Source organism: Lissotriton helveticus, chromosome 3_1, assembly GCF_964261635.1.
Source record: "Lissotriton helveticus chromosome 3_1, aLisHel1.1, whole genome shotgun sequence".
Taxonomy (NCBI): domain Eukaryota; kingdom Metazoa; phylum Chordata; class Amphibia; order Caudata; family Salamandridae; genus Lissotriton; species Lissotriton helveticus.
The window spans coordinates 1,929,917,750-1,929,928,143 of NC_136061.1; positions in this window are offsets into that span (position 1 = coordinate 1,929,917,750).

The following is a 10,394-nucleotide window of genomic DNA, read 5'->3' on the forward strand; positions in this document are numbered from 1 at the left end:
GGACTATGCTGTAAGTCGCTCAGCAGCTCAAAGCAGGACTGAGAAAAGCTGCTGCGCTCTGCTCTGTTACCATCAGTATTCTCTTTGAACCATCGTCCCATTTTGTTAAGTAATAAGGCACAAGGGGAACAAAAAACGAGGCGCTGTGTCGGATGCTTTGAGGTGGTGCGTTGGGATTGACAAATTCAGAAGTGGCCAGTCTAATGACACAAAGAGTGGCATCTTTCCGATTTGAAAACATCAACATCTTTTCCATGGTCCTTATACACACCAGAACTGCTAGGCTTTTCTCTGGGACTAAAGCCATCTGTGCTCCTCCTCTCTACTATAGCACTTTGCTTTAAATTGAAAGTAAGGGGAAGATTGTATTTTAGTATTGTTAGTTACTGCTTCCTACTCCTATGTTGGATGCTGAAGTGCTTACCCAAACTGGTAGCATGCTGCAATGTGCGGGGTGAATTTCTGAAGTGTTTTGTCTTTGTTTTGAGCCGATATGGGGAGCATTTCTATGTGCCAGTTAAAAGGGGTGCTTTGTCTTTCGATGCAACATATAGCGGTATGTGGGACGAGGGGCATGAGAGATAGTCGCACAATTAATGAAGTTTATTCTGTGGGCAGCTGTGATTATCTCTACAAGTCCCATTATTATGTTTATCATTTTTTCACTATGTAGTGTCCAATTATATATGCTGTTAGCAGAAGGTTGCCTACTCTGAGATCCTATGGTTGTATGTGGGATGTTACTGGCAACAAGAGGAAGGTTAGTGGCTGAGATAAGCCAGGATTAACTGGGTTACAGTACTACTTTAAAAATATTGTTGTTCAGTCAGCTGGGGAACTTTAAAAGTGGTGGGGCACAAATACATACTCCATATTGCAAGGTGAAAGTGAATGTAGTGAGCAAGCATGCCCACCTAATGGGCTTTGGATTCACACTGCGTCATTTTGGAGTCCAGTTGGGGTCAGCCAATGCTGGACTTGGACTCTGGATCGGTGGGCCACCTAGACACAGGCCGGAGGCATAGAATGAAGTGGTCAGGGAAAGCTGATGCAAAGCGCACCAGAGTCCTATGTGTTGCTTTCTTGTGGACAGAGCCGCTGTCCTTTGGAGTTCTGGTCTTCTTCCAAGGCAGGCAGCCCTCCCAGGGGTTGTGGAGGTCGCTGGCTGCAGGACAGGCATCATTGGTTTTGCAGGGTCTTTGAAGGTGCAGGCAGGCTTGTAGGGATGTGGCAAAGTCAGTGGGCGTCGAAAGTCTTCTCTACACAATATCTTCTTCGTCCTTCTTAGATTGACAGGAACTAGTTTCAGGGTCTGAGGGAGCTACCTAAATACTAGATGTAGGATCATTTTAAGGGAGTGGCAGGTAGGGGGCGAATGGGCACCTTGCCTGGGGTGTCTACACCCTCTTATTATGCCACCCTCTTGTGGAAGGTAGCATAGTCCTAGCCCTAATTGGAGAAGCCTAACGCCCCCACCAATCTTCAAGATGGTGGGGGCTGAAAGATGTGCTTCACCTCGCCTCCTTCACCTTAGGGGTGGAGTTGGTAGAGGTGGGCACACCTATTTTTCCTAGTTTTTCCCCTCCGGTTTTCCTGCCCAAAATTGGGGTGTAAACCGGGGGCTGCCATCTGCTGCTAGCAAGAGAGGCTGGGAGTTGCATTACAAAAGTGGAAGGCCTTTGAAGCTTCCATCTTGTGCACTGTGCCCTTCCTGTGGAAGGAGGTGTGACACTTCGTTCAGGACGTGCTTTGTTTCTGGTCCCAGGGAGCGTGGGTCTTTAGATCCAGTGGTCCAGAGGCACAGGTTCAAGACTCATTTGCATATGGTTGTGTCTAAACTGGTAGTGGCATGATGAACAAAAGAACGATGGATCTAACCCAGCATTGACTGGGGCTGAATGTTTGATTTGCTTAGCATTCCGTCCATCTGTGTGCCTTTTACATTTCTGGTGGCGACAGGTGGCCTAATGCGAGTCTGCAACCACACCAGGTTTGGTAGGTATTCAGGGTAGCACCACTGAGTTGCCCTCTGAGTACATTTCAATAAATCCCAAACTGGCATTAGTGTGGGTTTATTGAGGAGTAGTTCGGTACCAAACACTCCTGGGTTCATAGAAGCTATCATGGTGCTGGGGAACTAGAGTTGTCGAGTTTCCAGCCCATATGCTCTCTGGCTTCCCTAGCACTTACAGTATCTAAGAATAGACTTAAAATATTGTTGGGGCATATCTGCCCATTCAGATTTGCCCACATCTGTGATATAGTGCAGCCTGCCGTAGAGACCTGAGTCCTGCTAGAGGGATGACTTACTTCTACCTTATTTATCTAAAAAAGGGGGAGTTACGTCCATCTACACCGCCTCTTAGGATGTGATCAAGTGGCAAAAAAAGGAAGGTAACCAGGCAGTCAGTTTCTGAAGCTGCTATTTATTTTAGCAGACTATGAAGCAGTGCAATTAGTCACTGTCTCGTGCTGTATCAACTAGCGACATTCAAAAGCATTCATATACTGCTTTACATGTTCTCTTTAAATATGTCATACAAAAGATATACAACTCGTATAACAGTGCAAATTATCAAAACAGAAGTCGTGATCATTAGAATCAGTTGCAAGAAAAAACAAAAACATCAGTGTTATTCATTAGAAACAACACCAGTATGCAATGTTCAACACACGTTGTCTCATAATGTCCTATGTTTGGCTTTTTGAAGACAAGCTACCCATGGGGAAAAAAAGAATAGTGTCCATCTCTGAGGGGATATATCTAAATGTGCACCACCCTCTACAGAGAACAAACTTTATCAGTTTTCCTCAGGGTGATAAAGGAAGGGCCGACGCGTTTCCAATCCCCTATTTGCTCTGGGGTTTTTCATCAGGGCTTATACCACAGTGTAATCTGTAAAAATTGGAAAAAGAAAGTGTTCTGTTTACATTTAAAAAAAGTTTCCCTCTCTCTCTAGATGTGTATCCTCCTATTGTGTTTATAATGTACCTGTATTTTAATGTTGATAACATTTGCAGGCTGCTCAACGTAGACGCCTTATTTTCACACTGACCTAAGCCATAGAGTTCAATTGTTAATTGACTGCAGACTAACCTATTTTCAACCCTGAAAAGCCTCTCTAAACGTTATGTCTTACTTGTTATTTTCACTCTTGGGTTTAGGCGTGCTTGGATGGTGGTTGTTGCTCTCTAGGAGTGCCAGGCTCTCTGTAAAGCAAGCAAGCGTGTATTTTAGCATATATAAACAGACTTAATGCTGATTACAATTGTGGCCTGAGCTTACTTTCTGTGCTGCAACAGTTTGCCTTTTGCCTGCCGGAGCTGCGGGCTCCCGCGCGGAGTATGGAGAGCTCTTAGCGCATAAGTCCGTTTATATAAACAAGACAATTGCTAAAATACACGCTTGCTTGCTTTACAGAGAGCCTGGCACCCCTAGAGAACAACAACCAGCACCCAAGCACGCCTAAACCCAAGATTGAAAATAACAAGTAAGACATAGCGTTTAGAGAGGCTTTTCATGGTTTAAAATAAGTTAGTATGCAGTCAACAATTGAACTTTATTGCTTAGGTCACAAAGCCTGAAAATAAGCCGCCTACGTTGAGCAGCCTGCAAATTTTATCCACATTGAAATACAGGTACATTATTAACACAATAGAAGGATATACATCTAGAGAGAGGGAAACTTTTTTTTAAATTTAAACAAAACTCTTTTTCTTTTTCCAATTTTTTACAGATTACACCGTGGTATAAGCCCTGGTGAAAATCCCCAGAGCAAATAGGGGATTGGAAACGCGTTGGTCCTTCCTTTATAACCCCTGAGGAAAACTGATTTTGTTTGTTCTCTGTAGAGGGTGGTGCACATTTAGATACATTCCCTGAGAGATGGACACTATTCTTTTTTTCCCCATGGGTAGCTTGTCTTCGAAAAGCCAAACATAAGGTATTATGAGACAGCGTGTGTTGAACATTGCATACTGGTGAAATTGTTTCCAATGAATAACATTGATGTTTTTTGTTTTTTCTTGCAACTGATTCTAATGATCACGACTTTTGTTTTGATAATTTGCACTGTTATGAGTTGTATATCTTTTGTATGACATATTTAAAGAGAACGTGTAAAGAAGTATATAAATGCTTTTGAATGTAGCTCATTGATACAGCACAAGACAGTGACGAATTGCACTGCTTGCTAGTCTGCTAAAATAAATAGCAGCTTCAGTAACTGATGGCCTGGTTACCTGACTTATACCTTAGGCACTGTTAGTCATGTAGTCTTATTCGATTTGTCTGCTCTAGGGCTTGCATGCTGCAGTAGCATTCTTCATGGTATTCAGTCCCAATGCCCTAGGTGCCATTTACTAGGTACTGACTTACAGGGGGCCTGAAGGGTCAATTGTACAGTTTTAGGGAAAAAGCAATTGCACAGGGGACCTGGTTGGCAGGGACCCTGTGCACTACAATCGAAACCACATCAGTTTACAGGCAAAAAGTTGGGGATAACCATGTCAAAAGACGCACTTTCTCAAGCAGTGCATTTACCAGCATATTTTCTCTGTGGAAAGACGTCATTTTAAGTTTTGCTAAGGAAGTATTAGCCTCCCAGCGGTGTGATCACCTTGACAGTAAGGCACAGCGGAGTTGAGAATAAAATGGAATAGACATAGTGGAGAGGTGAGTGAAACAGGAAAAGTATTTAGAAGATTGAGGGAAAAATAAACAGTGAGAAGTTTGTAAAAGGACATCAACAGCAAAGAAAGTCCAGACAGTAATATAAGGATATCCTGGCATGGAGTGTTGGTGAGAGGGAAAGAGAGTGGATACAAAAGTGGAAAATAGGGTACATGAGTTACTTACAGAACAGAAGTATTATAAGGAAGAAAAGGTGCACATAAGTAAAAGACAGCAAAGAGGGAGAGTGAGACATTGGGATAGAAAAGTATGGGAGAGTCATGGAGGCAAGGAAGCCAAATGGAGACATTGTAGTGAGAAGGGGAGCAAGAGATAAGAAAGACCAGACACCACACCAAGTAATAAAGTTGCACCGCATTACAGTGCCCAACCCCTATGACTTCTTCAGCACTTTTGTTCATAGATTTTTGTTGTACTAGACCTTTCGTGATGAACAGCTTTTTGAAGTAATGTGCCATATTTGTAATTCCCAAAAACACATTGTGAAAAGTTCTGAGAGTAACTGCCAAGGTTTCAGCAGTGCATTTAGCTTTTGACTGGCTAAGAAATTTAAGCAATGAGAAACAATCCCAGATATACTGAATTGGTAGGGGGAAATATATCTGGGGTATGTTTTTTAAAATATTTATCTAAAAGAGCCAATTGGTTATAGATTTCTTACCTTTAGAATTACCCCCAGGCGTCAGACAGGATCTGGATTTTTTTTTTCTTAGCAGTACCCCCGCGCGTGGAGAGGTGGCATTAGTCAGCTCCGCGTTTGTCATTGGCATTGTGGTTCCCGGGATGACATCGCGGAAGCTACTTAGACGCCGCCCTCGCACGCTGATGTCCATTCTTCTTCTGTGCCAGCCAGCGCAGATCCGGAGAAAGCGGCACCACCAGCCACTTTTTGACTGACTTTTTGCGACTTTTGTCAACACCGTTTTTAGGTCTCGCCTGTCAATGCGCATGCGCATTGAGCAGAGCGAGACTATGGGGGCTTAAACAAAGCTTACCTACACTGGCGATTCACTGGCGATTTGATGAAGTGCATGTGCACTTTTAACTCAATGCGCAAGCGCAATTAGTTAAAATGCGCGTGCACAGCATCAAATCGTCAGCTTAGTGCCGCCAGCAGCTCTTCCCGCTCCGCCCCCTGCTGCATCAAAGGCTTGGCGCTGTGCCTCAGCCCAGCCATTCTCCTCCCCTAATTACCCCCTGCGGCATCAAAGGCTTTTTCACGGCCGGCCGGCCGTGCTTTCAGTTCACGGCCGGCCGGCCGTGTCTCCTTTTCTGTTTTTTTTTTTTTTTTCATTCATTGAATGTCTTCCAGCAAGCTCTCCTCATCCGTAGCTTTAGGTGTGATGACAGCATTTCCTTATAAGATTACTGCTCTCTTGGGAATATATGAGGGCAGGAAGCCTTCTGAATTCGGCTGATCATTATCAGAGAGTGTTTTGGTGAAAATACGGGACTTTTCTTATGCGTGCTGCTACAAAAAGAGCTCAGCTCTCCTTAGCTACGGGAAAGCTGTTTGGCTTACTTCTGCTCGCTCAGCCAGCAATTGTGCCATGTGGTGTGTTTTTAGCTTTACTAGCTCATTGGTGTGTACTGGCTTGCCACTTTGCTGGAATAAAGTACCGGCCATAACGCTGAATACGACTTTCTTTTAATTAGTTCACCAGTTTGCTGCCAAGTGAATTTGAGAGTAATAGTGGCAATCATGTTTGAAACTGCGTAACGTGAGCGGAATAAGCTTGCAAGCCGCAATCACCCCACATCCACCACATCCACCACCACCTCCACATCCACCACCTCCACATCCACCACCACCGCATCCACCACCACATCCACCACCACATCCACCCTCACCCTCACTCACCCTCAACCCCTCACCCTCAACCCCTCACTCACCCTCACTCTCACTCACCCTCACTCACCCTCAACCCCTCACCCTCACTCACCATCACTCACCCTCACTCACCCTCACTCCCCCTCACCCTCACTCACCCTCACTCACCCTCACTCACCCTCAACCCCTCACCCTCACTCACCCTCAACCCCTCACCCTTACTCACCCTCAACCCCTCACCCTCACTCACCCTCACTCAACCTCACCCTCACCCTCACTCACCCTCACCCTCACTCACCCTCAACCCCTCACCCTCACTCACCCTCAACCCCTCACCCTCACTCACCCTCAACCCCTCACCCTCACTCACCCTCAACCCCTCACCCTCAACCCCTCACCCTCACTCACCCTCAACCCCTCACCCTCACTCACCCTCACTCACCCTCAACCCCTCACCCTCACTCACCCTCAACCCCTCACCCTTACTCACCCTCAACCCCTCACCCTCACTCACCCTCACCCTCCCTCAACCCCTCACCCTCACTCACCCTCAACCCCTCACCCTCACTCACCCTCACTCACCCTCACTCACCCTCAACCCCTCACTCACCCTCACTCACCCTCACTCACCCTCACTCACCCTCACCCACCCTCACTCACCCTCACTCACCCTCACCCACCCTCACTCACCCTCACCCACCCTCACTCACCCTCACCCTCACTCACCCTCACTCACCCTCACCCCCTCACCCTCACTCACCCTCAACCCTTCACCCTCACTCACCCTCAACCCCTCACCCTTAACCCCTCACCCTCACTCACCCTCAACCCCTCACCCTCAACCCCTCACTCACCCTCACTCACCCTCAACCCCTCACCCTCACTCACCCTCACTCACCCTCAACCCCTCACCCTCACTCACCCTCACCCACCCTCAACCCCTCACCCACCCTCAACCCCTCACCCTCACTCACCCTCAACCCCTCACCCTCAACCCCTCACCCTCAACCCCTCACCCTCAACCCCTCACCCTCAACCCCTCACTCTCACTCACCCTCACTCACCCTCAACCCCTCACCCTCACTCACCCTCACTCACCCTCAACCCCTCACTCACCCTCACCCTCACTCACCCTCACTCACCCTCAACCCCTCACCCTCACTCACCCTCAACCCCTCACCCACCCTCAACCCCTCACCCTCAACCCCTCACTCACCCTCACTTACCCTCAACCCCTCACCCTCAACCCCTCACCCTCACTCACCCTCACTCACCCTCACTCACCCACCCTCACTCACCCACCCTCAACCCCTCACCCTCACTCACCCTCAACCCCTCACTCACCCTCACTCACCCTCAACCCCTCACCCTCACTCACCCTCACTCACCCTCAACCCCTCACCCTCACTCACCCTCAACTCCTCACCCTCACTCACTCTCAACTCCTCACCCTCACTCACCCTCACCCTCTCAGCCTCACTCACCCTCAACCCCTCACCCTCACTCACCCTCAACCCCTCACCCTCACTCACCCTCAACCCCTCACCCTCACTCACCCTCAACCCCTCACCCTTACTCACCCTCAACCCCTCACTCACCCTCACTCACCCTCAACCCCTCTCACCCTCACTCACCCTCAACCCCTCACCCTCACTCACCCTCAACCCCTCACCCTCAACCCCTCACCCTCACTCACCCTCAACCCCTCACCCTTACTCACCCTCAACCCCTCACCCTCACTCACCCTCACTCACCCTCACTCACCCTCACCCACCCTCAACCCCTCACTCACCCTCACTCACCCTCAACCCCTCACCCTCACTCACCCTCAACCCCTCACCCTCACTCACCCTCACTCACCCTCAACCCCTCACTCACCCTCAACCCCTCACCCTCAACCCCTCACCCTCACTCACCCTCAACCCCTCACCCTCACTCACCCTCAACCCCTCACCCTCACTCACCCTCACTCACCCTCACCCACCCTCCCTCACTCACCCTCACCCTCACTCACCCTCAACCCCTCACCCTCACTCACCCTCAACCCCTCACCCTCACCCTCTCACCCTCACTCACCCTCAACCCCTCACCCTCACTCACCCTCAACCCCTCACCCTCACTCACCCTCAACCCCTCACCCTCACTCACCCTCAACCCCTCACCCTTACTCACCCTCAACCCCTCACTCACCCTCACCCTCACTCACCCTCACTCACCCCCTCACCCTCACTCACCCTCAACCCCTCACCCTCACTCACCCTCACTCACCCTCACCCCCTCACCCTCACTCACCCTCACCCTCACTCACCCTCAACCCCTCACCCTCAACCCCTCACCCTCAACCCCTCACCCTCAACCCCTCACCCTCAACCCCTCACCCTCAACCCCTCACTCACCCTCAACCCCTCACTCACCCTCAACCCCTCACTCACCCTCACTCACCCTCCCTCACCCTCCCTCACCCTCACTCACCCTCACCCTCACTCACCCTCAACCCCTCACCCTCACTCACCCTCAACCCCTCACCCACCCTCACCCTCAACCCCTCACCCTCAACCCCTCACCCTCACTCACCCTCAACCCCTCACCCTCACTCACCCTCAACCCCTCACTCACCCTCACTCACCCTCAACCCCTCACCCTCACTCACCCTCAACCCCTCACCCACCCTCAACCCATCACCCTCACTCACCCTCAACCCCTCACTCACCCTCAACCCCTCACCCTCACTCACCCTCAACCCCTCACCCTCACTCACCCTCAACCCCTCACCCTCACTCACCCACCCTCACCCACCCTCACTCACCCTCACTCACCCTCACTCACCCACCCTCACTCACCCTCACTCACCCTCACTCACCCTCACTCACCCTCACTCACCCTCACTCACCCTCACTCACCCTCACTCACCCTCACTCACCCTCACTCACCCTCACTCACCCTCACTCACCCTCACTCACCCTCACTCACCCTCACTCACCCTCACTCACCCTCACTCACCCTCACTCACCCTCACTCACCCTCACTCACCCTCACTCACCCTCACCCACCCTCACCCACCCTCACCCACCCTCACTCACCCTCACTCACCCTCACTCACCCTCACTCACCCTCACTCACCCTCAACCCCTCACTCACCCTCAACCCCTCACCCACCCTCACCCTCACTCACCCTCAACCCCTCACCCTCACTCACCCTCAACCCCTCACTCACCCTCACTCACCCTCACCCACACTCACCCTCAACCCCTCACCCTCACTCACCCTCTCACCCTCAACCCCTCACCCTCACTCACCCTCAACCCCTCACCCTCAACCCCTCACCCACCCTCAACCCCTCACCCACCCTCAACCCCTCACCCTCACTCACCCTCACAACACATATTGTGTTACAGTAGGTGTCACATTTGCGAAAGATAAAACTATTGGCATTGTAAATAACAAAGCTATTAATTTCGCTATTTTCAAAACAAGCACATAAATAAAAAATGTGTCCTTTACAATACCAATAGCTCAAACTTTCCTAATGCGAGACCTATTGCATTGCTGTGCTTCTCTCCCCTGCTGCACTCTCCTGCTCTCTAGAGATGTGGCCTAACGACCAGAGCTGCCATCTAAGTCACGTAAATACAAAACATGTTGCATTCCAAATGCTATAGGTGTCACATTCGCGAAAGTTATAACTATTGGCATTGTAAATGACAAAGCCATCAATTTAGCAATTTTAAAAACCAACAAATAAATAAAATATGTCATTTACAAGACCAATAACTCCAACTTTTCTAATGCGAGACCTATTGCATTTGCAATGCTTGTTTAATCTATCGACTCCTGGTGCACATAGGGGCTCCCAGTTTCAAGGCAAGCGGT